The sequence below is a fragment of the Peromyscus californicus genome, unplaced genomic scaffold (assembly GCF_007827085.1).
Source record: "Peromyscus californicus insignis strain IS unplaced genomic scaffold, ASM782708v3 Scaffold_5__1_contigs__length_169319896, whole genome shotgun sequence".
NCBI classification, from domain to species: domain Eukaryota; kingdom Metazoa; phylum Chordata; class Mammalia; order Rodentia; family Cricetidae; genus Peromyscus; species Peromyscus californicus.
The window spans coordinates 75,383,732-75,394,180 of record NW_026294573.1 but is presented as its reverse complement, the minus strand read 5'-3'; the positions used below and the strand labels follow the sequence as shown (position 1 = coordinate 75,394,180).

The 10,449-nt window shown below is 37.7% G+C and overlaps 1 pseudogene; it reads right to left on the bottom strand.

The window, feature by feature from the left end:
* Positions 1-8,583: 8,583 nt before the first annotated feature.
* On the bottom strand, positions 8,584-8,767 carry LOC128098123 (uncharacterized; annotated as a pseudogene).
* Positions 8,768-10,449: the final 1,682 nt, after the last annotated feature.

Sequence of the window (10,449 nt, the reverse complement as noted above, 5' to 3'; positions counted from 1 at the left end):
ACATACTTCCTCAAGCAAGGCCACAATTCCAAAACCTACTCACACAGTACCACCAACTGGAGACCTATTGTTCAAATGCTCAAGAATATGAGTGGAATCTCATTCAAAACATCACAGAATTTATGATTGATGTGTTAAAGAAAGAGACATGCATAGCAGAAAGCAGGTTATATAGCTTGAGAACTATCAATTAAAATAGAAAACCACCCAAATCAGTAAACAAACTCCTTCTTCTCTTGCACAACAGAGAAGGAAGCTCCAAGCAATTATCAGAGCCCTTGTGCACTCTTATTCTTATGGTATTGTGGCCACTGTCATTCTTAACAGCATCTTTCTTTCTTACCTGCACTATAGCTTTGCTCTTGAATAAACTTTCCTTGGCACCTTACAATCTGTGTGAATCTTAAATTCAGTTCCTTGAATAAGAGGCTAAGAACCTGGAAACACTTGGCCCAGAGGCTGACCATGCATAACAAAACTCTTAGTCATCTTACAAGAGCCACAATTCCACTTCCCTTTGAAGTTTCTCAGTGTTCCATACTTCAATCCCAGTGCTTTCCTTCATGTAGAGACCTGTATACATGAGTAGTACTCAGCAGAGCACAGCTTGGCTTAACCTATTTTGAAATATGGAACTATATATGAGCGAGAGTTTCCACATCTTGCCCAGGACTCTCAAGAATATGTAGCCAGTAGTGTGTTTGCTCACTTGTGTAACATTATTTTTTTGCATAGATTCTCTCTTAGTCATTTAGTTGGTTGAAATAATACAGAAAAATCACAAAGTAATATGGACTATCATCGTTGCCTTTCAGGACTTGAAGGTTAGACCCTATTGCTGAATAAACCACATGCTTTGGAAATAGCACTGAAAGGAATCAAGCCGGAGCTGACCTGCAAACTTCTTCCCCAGGGTCTGGCTCTCATTCTATCAGAAGTTGTTAATTAAGCTTCTAAGGGAATGGTTGGAATTCCCTAGCTGTAAAGCCTACAAAGCCCAACCAGGACCAGATAGATAAAATATTCCCAGTGGTACAATAGTGACACTTTTATCTGGGGCAACTGATTATATATCTATCTAATTGGACTCAATACCCATTGAATAGAATGTAACTCCTTCCTGGACTATAAACCTAGACTACTACCCATGGCTAGGGAGGTCATAAATCTGGAAGGAAACTTACTATTGCCATTCTCCTAAACCATTACAATTTCTAACTGTATAACTCAAAATGTGTATCTTTATACCCATATGTAACTAACTATAGCTCTTGCCCCTCATTGAAGAAGCTTCTTTGTGCATCACATGGAGAGCATTGCAGAGATACACAATTGATGAAAATATATAGAGAATAAGAGACTGTGAAATACCCAATTCTTACTGACACATCAGCATCACAATCCCTGTATCTAAGGATCAAGAAAAATGATGGAAGAGGGGAAAGACTGTCAGAGCCAGAGGTCCAGTATGCCTTTTGCTAGATGGTGTAGCCTAGACATGATAGGGAAAATGCATCCATTAAATATCTACAATATATTTGCCTGAACAAGACTAGCTTAATGACAATTCTAGTTAATATGCCAGATTAGACATGACAAATACTATATGTTCTTATCTCTATATGAAGAGTTACTGAATAGGTCAATAGCTGCTGAAGACAGAGAATCAGTACCTCCTTGGGAAAGTCCACAACAGGTTGTCTAGGCTCAAGTATTCAGCCTTGGCCACACGTACATGTGCAAAATGCTAAGCACATTTAATAAGTTTATATATATATATATATATATATATATATATATATATATATATATATATATATATATATGCAACAGTCATGAATTTGGGAGGGAGAAGGAGGACACTGAAGTAGCTGGATCTGGGGAGGGAGGAGTGGGAATGATGTAAATGCAATGTCTATGTATGAAGTTTAAAAAGTAATCAAGTTAAAAGAAACTGGATGGCATGTAGCAGACTGCATCAAAAACTCAGTACACCAAATAATTGGACACAAAGTTCCTCTGAAAATGTTGCTACTAAATCTCATTCTTTCCTAGCATGATTCTTAAATCATTTTATACTCAGAAATCTAAAAATTTATCTAAAATATTCTGAAGTGGTTTTTTTGTTAAATATTTCTAAATGGTTAACACAACTTTCTTTAAACTATATTTTTTGAAATTAAAATACAATTGCATTTCATTTCCTCCTCCCCTTTCTTCCCTCCAGCATCTTCCATGTATCTCTCACTGCTCTTTCTTAAAGTCATGGTCTCTGTTGTTGTTGTTGTTGGTGGTGGTGGTGGTGGTGGTGGTGGTGGTGTGTGTGTGTGTATGTATGTATTAATACCTAAGTACATAAATACAACCTGCTCAGTCTGTGCAGTGTTACTGGCTGTGTATAATTTCAGGGCTGGCCACTTGGTGTTGGGTAAGTAATCGCTGCGCTCTTCCCTGGGGAAGACTGTTTCTCCCACTGTCAGCATTCCTCAGTTGCTCTAGTTCTTTGTCTGGGATTGGGACCCCTGAAATTTCCACCTTCCTTGTCAACATTTTAACTGGTGCAACTAGAACACAACTCCTGCACTTAAGACTTGGGGAATACTGAAGAAGAGGGGATAGAAAGTTTGTAAGAGCCAGAAAAACAGGAAGTCTGCTGTAATATTCTATCTCTTACAAATGTCAGGGAAGCTGTACCCAGGAAGTGTCAACAACACAGATGCCTAAACAAAGTCTGAATAAGGATTAACATAATTCTTATATTAGTTTTGATGAAATTAAGTGGGGATGATAATATATTTTCATATTAATTGCACATTTGTCATAACTTCCAACTTACTTAAATCAAGTCGTCACGTTAAAAATTCTAATTTTTTATTACTTTCATAATGTAATTTTTCACTATTCAATATAATTTGGATTTTTAAAATTAAGTTTTTAATTAACAAAAATGTATTTTAAATATTTTAGTATGTACTCTTCTTGAATATATCTCTATTTTACTTCCAAATTCCAATATCCAAAGTAGTGGAATCTCTACTTAAAACATGGAAACAACTAGGTTTCCAACCAAGTAGGTTATACTGATACTGAGATCGGAAATGCCAAAATACAACAAATTCCTAGATACACAGATGACACTATTATAGTTGCCTGTATTTCCTATATCAACAGATGTCCTGATGACCATCTGCCATGTCTAGATATCCCACAGTATGGAACATAATCATATTTATCATTATACAAACTCTGAATTATAGCAATCACTTGACAGACTTTTCAGAAGCTCTGGGAAATACAGGGTATGCACAGATTTCTACCTACTTTTAGATCAATGTTGATGGCATCGATCTCATTAGAGATACCTAAAAGTTTTGAGTAGAGTACTTTTATTCAAGTTATATACAAATAGTCTTCAATGGCAATAATATCCAGTGCATGTTTATAATGATCAGCCAATGATGGAGCCACAGGTTTAGGTACTATACTATGTAGTTTAGGGCAGATTAAGTCTTCCACTACAAAGAAAAACAAAACTTAAAAAGGATTAGTCCAGCATGATGGGATGGATGATGTCTATAATTCCAGCACTGAGGAGGTTGAAGCAAGAGGGTGGCTGAAAGTTAAGATGTTCCAGGACTATGTAATTGAGTTGTGGGCTAGCCTGGACTACATAGTTAAGATACATCCAAAAAAAAAAAAAAAAAAGGATATCTAAACAAAATAAAACAAGAAAGTGGCATATAAAAATATTTTTTTAAAAGAAGAGTCTTTTTCACTTAAAAGATTATTTTATTCATTTTACATATCAACCACAGATCCCTCTTTCATCCCTCCTCTGGATCCCCCACCGCTACCCCACTCCCACCTACCCTCCGACTCCTCATCCCCTCCTCCAACAGGATAAGTTCTCCCAATGGGAAGACAGCAAAGTCTGGTACATTCAGTTGAGGCAGGACCCAGCCCTTCCCCCTGCCTCAAGGATGATCAAGGTGTCCAACCATAGGTAATGAGATCCAGAAAGCCAGTTCACACACCAGGGATAGATCCTTGTCACACTGCCAGGGGCCCCTCAAACAGACCCAGCTACACAACTGTCTCTCCATATGCAGAGGGTCTAGTCTGGTCCCATGCAGGTTCTAGAGCTGTCAGTCTAAAGTTCATGGGTTCCTATGAGCTTGCTTCAGTTGTCTCTGCAGATTTAAGAAGGGTCTTTTTAACCTAAGGAATAATGCCTCCAGATCCCAGGTTTCTTGATTAGATGAGATTTCAAGGTGTCTCCTAGTTCAGTTAACTGGGACTTAAAAATACTAAACAATACTCATACTTTCCGGTGACTGCTGTGGGATGTTCTGTATGTTAAATGTGTTGCTCTGATTGGTTAATAAATAAAACACTGATTGGCCAGTAGCCAGGCAGGAAGTATAGGCAGGTCAAGGAGAGAAGAGAATTCTCAGAAGTGGAAGGCTGAGGTAGAGAGACGCTGCCAGCCGCTGCCATGACAAGCGAGATGTAAGGTACCGGTAAGCCACGAGCCACATGGCAACTTATAGATTAATAGAAATGGGTTAATTTAAGATAAAAGAACTAGATAACAAGAAGCCTGCTGCAGCCATACAGTTTGTAAGCAATATAAGTCTCTGTGTGTTTACTCGGTTGGGTCTGAGCGACTGGGGGACTGGCAGGTGAGAGAGATTTGTCCTGACTGTGGGCCAGGCAGGACCAGGAAAACTCTAGCTGCAAGTGACTAATATAGATTGGTAATATTACACAATAACTCTTATTAGAATCTAGTTTTCTATTCTGATTGTAAAATAAAGGAACATGCTTTGGTTTATATTCACAAGTCTGTGAAATCTTGATTTCTATCAAGTCTGGATATATATTCCCGTAACTAAAAATATTTGGCTCATGGGAAAAGAAATACTTTTTTCAGAATAAATTTAAAGTGTTACTATAGTATTATTGAATTTTTTCTGCAACATAACTACAAATTTACTCCTAACATATATCTGATGTAATATAAAAATAATAGAATGAATAAATTATTAATTATTAATAATAGTTATAATGATTTGAATATTAAAGATTAATCTTTCTTAAAATTAGATCTAGCCACTCTACTTAACAATAGTACTAAAAACCAAACCAACTAAAAGAAAAGGTTGAAAAGATAAATTGTTAAAATGCTAAACATCAAATAAAATATTTCATAAAATATAAATAACTGTGTACAAAAAGAAAAATATCTACTTAATCAGTCTATTTACAGAGTGTAATGATACACACAGTGGGCATTTCTTGATTGTTTTGACTTTATATGTATTGCTCTTCTTACATGTCCATGTAAATATTATATCATATACAGAGGAAAAAACTTACCACACCCAGATTTTGATGGCTAATAGCAATATGGACCAAGTATTACTTCCTTAATGACAATAATAACTATTTCCCTCTCTTAAAGAAAGATCTCCTGTCTACCCAGCTTCATCTTTATCTGTTCTCTAAGATGTTTGGCGAACAACAGGAATTGTAAAGTTCCCCACATAGCCATAATTAGCTGAAAGATTATATAAGACTGATTGAAAAATTAGATCTTCATGATTCTGAGGTGCTGATGTATTATATATACACAACTAAGCTAAGATATCTTAAGTCCCCTTAGCAGCTACTTAGGATCCCCTTCTGTGTCTGACCTGTCATTCTATCACATAAAAGCATTGAAATATATTAACAGAACACTAGCTTCCACTAGCCCCAAAACTAAGACTGTCATCACATAATATCTGCATTTTCTCTCCATTTTGTTATAACCCAACTGCCTGGTGTTCTCATCAACATAATTGGTAAATGGTTTGACTTACTATTTCTTTTGTTCTGTGACCATAAAAGTTCATGTAACCACTCCCCTGTTGGAACATATCATTTGGGGCAATCTGAATCTCTGTTCCTATGCCAGGTTTCCTCATATTTAGCTCAAAACAAAGTATTTCTTATTCTCTTTGAAGTGAGGGCTTTGTTTTGCATAAACACCAGCCTGGGTAAGTAGTAAGACTCATCCCTCCCCATGAAGAAAAAGAAGCCTTTGATTAGCTTCCAAAATGAGCCCACTAAGGAAAACAAAGCAGCTTAGTTGCCTGGATGACTTGAGAATATTTGGAGGCAAGGACACCAGATTTCACGCTGGTGAGGATTGTCTGGGTTCACATTGCACTGCCATCACAATTACTCCTGTTTTTAATTTTCAAAACTTTATTTATTTTATGTGTATAGGTATTTTGCCTTCATTTTGTGTGCCTAGCATCCATCCAGGTCAGAAGAGGATTTCGGATTCCTTGGAACTAGAGTTACAGGATATTGTAAACCTCCTTGTGTGGGCTAGGAATCAAATCCAGTTCTATGGAAGAGTATCCAGTGCTCTTAACTTATAAGCCATCTCTTCAGCACCATAATTACTTCTTCCATCAGTATGCTAATTAGGATTTTTTTTTTTTGGTCTTTTTTTGTTCATGGTGATAGTTTGGGGTTTGGATTGTTATAAATTTGACACAAACTAGAGTCATCTAGGAAGAGGAAATCTCAACTGGGAACATGTCTCTATCAAATTGGTTTGTAGGCAAGTCTTTGGTGCATTTTTTTTTTGATTAATGATTTATATGGAAGTGACCAGGCCGTTCTGGGTGGTGACATCCCTGAACAGGTGGTCCTGATATGCTGAGAAAGCTATTGAGAGCAAGCCAGTAAGCAGAGTTCCTCCATGTCTTCAGCTTCAGTGCCTGCTCCTATGTTTCTGCTTGAGTTCCAGTCCTGACTTCCATTCATGATGAACTATAAACTATAAGTTAAAATAAACTCTTTTGTTTCCATGTAGCATTAGGTCATGGCCTTTATCAATATCGTTCTTTGAGTTTATGAGACAATGGGCCCTCAAGCCACTGGCTTGTGATACCTCTGGTGGTTATTGATTTTGCCTGGCACCTTAACTCTCTGAGCTATGCGCAATTAAGGCAGGACAGCCTCTGTGGCACTCAAAGACCCTTTCCCCCTTGTTTTAAAACTACTAGACCCCCAAATTTGGTTCATCCACTTACTTATTGAAAAAATCATGGGCTAATTACTTTGAGACTCTTTCCCTAAGTTTTCCTGTTATAGGATGAATATGAAACATTCCTCAGAGGCTCATATGCTGAAGATTTGGTCCTCAGCTGGTGGCTTTGTTTCTGGAAGTCATAAGAACCTTAAGAGGTCAGACACACCAAAGAAAATAGATCACTGAGATCTGTCTTCAAGGGCTGAATATTGTCCTGACAACACCCCTTTCCCAACCCTGGTTGCCATGAAGTGAGGAGCCTCTGCTATAAACTCTAGAATCCATGATGTTCTGCCATGACTCAGAAATACTGGTTCCAGTCAATCTTGGCTAGAAACCTTTGAAACTGTGAACAAAAGAAATCTTCCCTCCTTTTAAATTGTTTCTCTAATGTGATTGTTTCCACAATGAAACTAATATGTTCTCTGTCTTTATGAGATTAACTTGAGTTCATACATAAAGCAACTTAAAATACCAATGACATTAAAATCTGTCAGCTACCTATAACCAACTAGGGATGATGGACCTGATATTAATGTACTTTCATGTAAAATCTAATCTAATCTAATCAAATCTCTAAAGTCTACAGAGATTTATCAGTATGGCAAACTAAATACCAAACTAAGGTTGACAGAAATCAGTGTAGCTCATATGAAAATATGATTAAGTAGCTCTATTTTCACAGACTTAATTTCTGTAAGCTTCCAATATGATCCTCATGAAATTAGCCTGTACTTCTTTCCAGGGTATCCTAATTTGACTTCTGTTACTGTAATAAAATACCATGAGAAAAAGTGACTTGAGGGAAAAAGGATTTGTTTTAACTCATGACTCCAGGTTATGATCTATCATAGCAGGGAAGCCAATGCAACAGAAATGTAAAAGAGCTAATAACATCACATCCACAATTAAGAACAGAGAAAAGCAAATACCTGCATATCTGTAATCAACTTACTTTTCTTTGTTTAGGATGCAAAACAGAAAATGATGGCACCCACATAAATTCACACAATCAAGGCAACCCTCTACAGACATACAGGCCAAACTGATCCAGAAAATGACTGATACTCTCTTGCAAGGTGATTCTAGACTGTGTTAATTGACAGTTAAAATCAACTATCCCAAAGGATGATAGTGTCAGGTTGCCAGTTAACCAACTATCCTAAATGACCATTGTGGTCAAAGAGAAGATTGTCAGGTGCATCGGATGAATGTGAAGAAGTCTGCCTCCTATAGCATCTGGTCTCAGATACAGGACAGAGCGTGAGCAGTTTCTCTTTAATGTAAGTCTAATGGGGCATGGGGGCAGGGACTTCTCATACTTTTTTCCTTCCTTCCTTCCTTCCTTCCTTCCTTCCTTCCTTCCTTCCTTCCTCCCTTCCTCCCTTCCTCCCTTCCTCCCTCCCTCTCCTCTCTTTCTTTCTTTCTTTCTTTCTTTCTTTCTTTCTTTCTTTCTTTCTTTCTTTCTTTCTTTCTCTTTCTTTCTTCCTTTCAAGGAGAAAGCGTAAATGTATTTTCCCCATTACCACAATGATGCACCAGAGTTTCTCACATTTGAGGAAATCTCAGGGGTCACCACAGCCAGAATGTAATGGATGAGCCTCACCCCAGGAATGCCCTCTCCAATGTCTCCCTACCCTTTCCATGATCATGGTATCTCCTCGACCAGGTAAGTATTTATTATTGCTTTCTATTTCCAGAAATATCAACTGATTCTAAAAACTTAAAACAGAAAAGAAAAGCAATATCCTTCATGACTTTTTGGTGGCTCACTGATAGCATCATACACGGCTGTACTGGGAGAAGCACTACACTGCAAAGCTACCAAGGAAGAGACACAGGAAGCTCAGCTCCACACTATCACCTGTAACTGATTGATTCCCTAATCTTTTAGGAACATTGACTCAGCCAAGCTGGGGCAGGTGACTTCAACTCAGGAAAAAAAAATTCAGAACTGGTCAGTGTGAAGCACTGCTGTGTTTAATAAAGACATTTTAGAATAGGCTTAAGCATGAGGGTTAACAGAGGAAAAGAAGCATTCAGAAATAGACAGTGGAAAGCACAGGTGTGGGCTTCTTTAGGAGTGAGTCCCACTCTGCTGTTTTTACAACAGCCATATGTCGGATTTGAGGGGGGTGGTGATAAAGAACATAAATGAGATAATCAGATAGCTCCTGGGGGACGCTGAATAAGATTAAAGCTGTAGATCTCAGATAAATGAAGACAGGGTGTTTTTGTTTTTCACAATCAACAAAGTTGATAGTCTTGTTTGAGAGTCCCGAAGAATGCCTGGGAAGAGAAAATTCTATCATTCAGGCTTCATGCCTGATTCATTGTTACTTCAACGTATAATACACAAATATGCAAGGTATATTAACTCTACATCTAACAGCAACCCCCATAGCGGGAGCTATTAATTATGCTGGAATTCTTGACTCTCTGATGGCAAGAGGCTTTAGCCAAATTGAGAGACTGAAGCAGGAGAGACTCATTTCATCCCCCAGGTCATCCTGATTCTTCTTGTTTTGCAATCAGAGCTAGCATAGGTATGCACACTGCTGTGGCAGGAGGTGACCCTGGATGGGCAGGTTACAACAAAGGATGAGAAACACTGACAGAAGGCAGTGCCATTCCCTGATCATGGAAATGTTCCTGTTGTTGACGAGTAGTGAAAATGTTGTTAAGCCTCCAAGCCTCATTTTTCTTCTCATTCTCTCCCTCTTTTTCAAGACAGCCAGCTTCCCAGTGAAATTCACATCCTAGATAAGACCCTAGCTGCAAGAGTAAGATAGCAGACTTCAAGGCTCACTGATGATGTAAGTTACAACCAAATCAAAATCACTACTCTGTGTCCTGCCCAACAGAGATATGACATTTATATTAATATTTTGTGAAGTTTCTCAATTAGCAAATGATGAACTAGAGCTCATCATCATATCGCGGTGATATGATTTTCTTCTTTGCATGATATTTGCATTGTAAATCTTTTAGAGGGCAGAAATGACACACTCTCACCATGTAATATTGCAAAGAGAGACTATGAAAAGGGGAAGTTTTTTAATAGAATGAAAAATACTGCAGCTCATATAAGTTTGAAGCAGATTGCCTGGGAGCCTACCAGATACCTAGTTACTGCCACAATTGATAAACTGTGGGAAGGGACATAGGTTTTTTTTTTTTTAATTCCTGAATTTTCTTGCTCTAGAAGTGGCTAAATGTGGTAAACATAATAATAGGACATCAGAGACTCTCAGATCATAAATGTCTTAAAAATAATGAGGTGTGATTTCCTTAGCCTAGCTATAAAAATAGATTTCTATCTTTTTTCCCCAAAAATAAAATCTTTTCATGCAATGGCA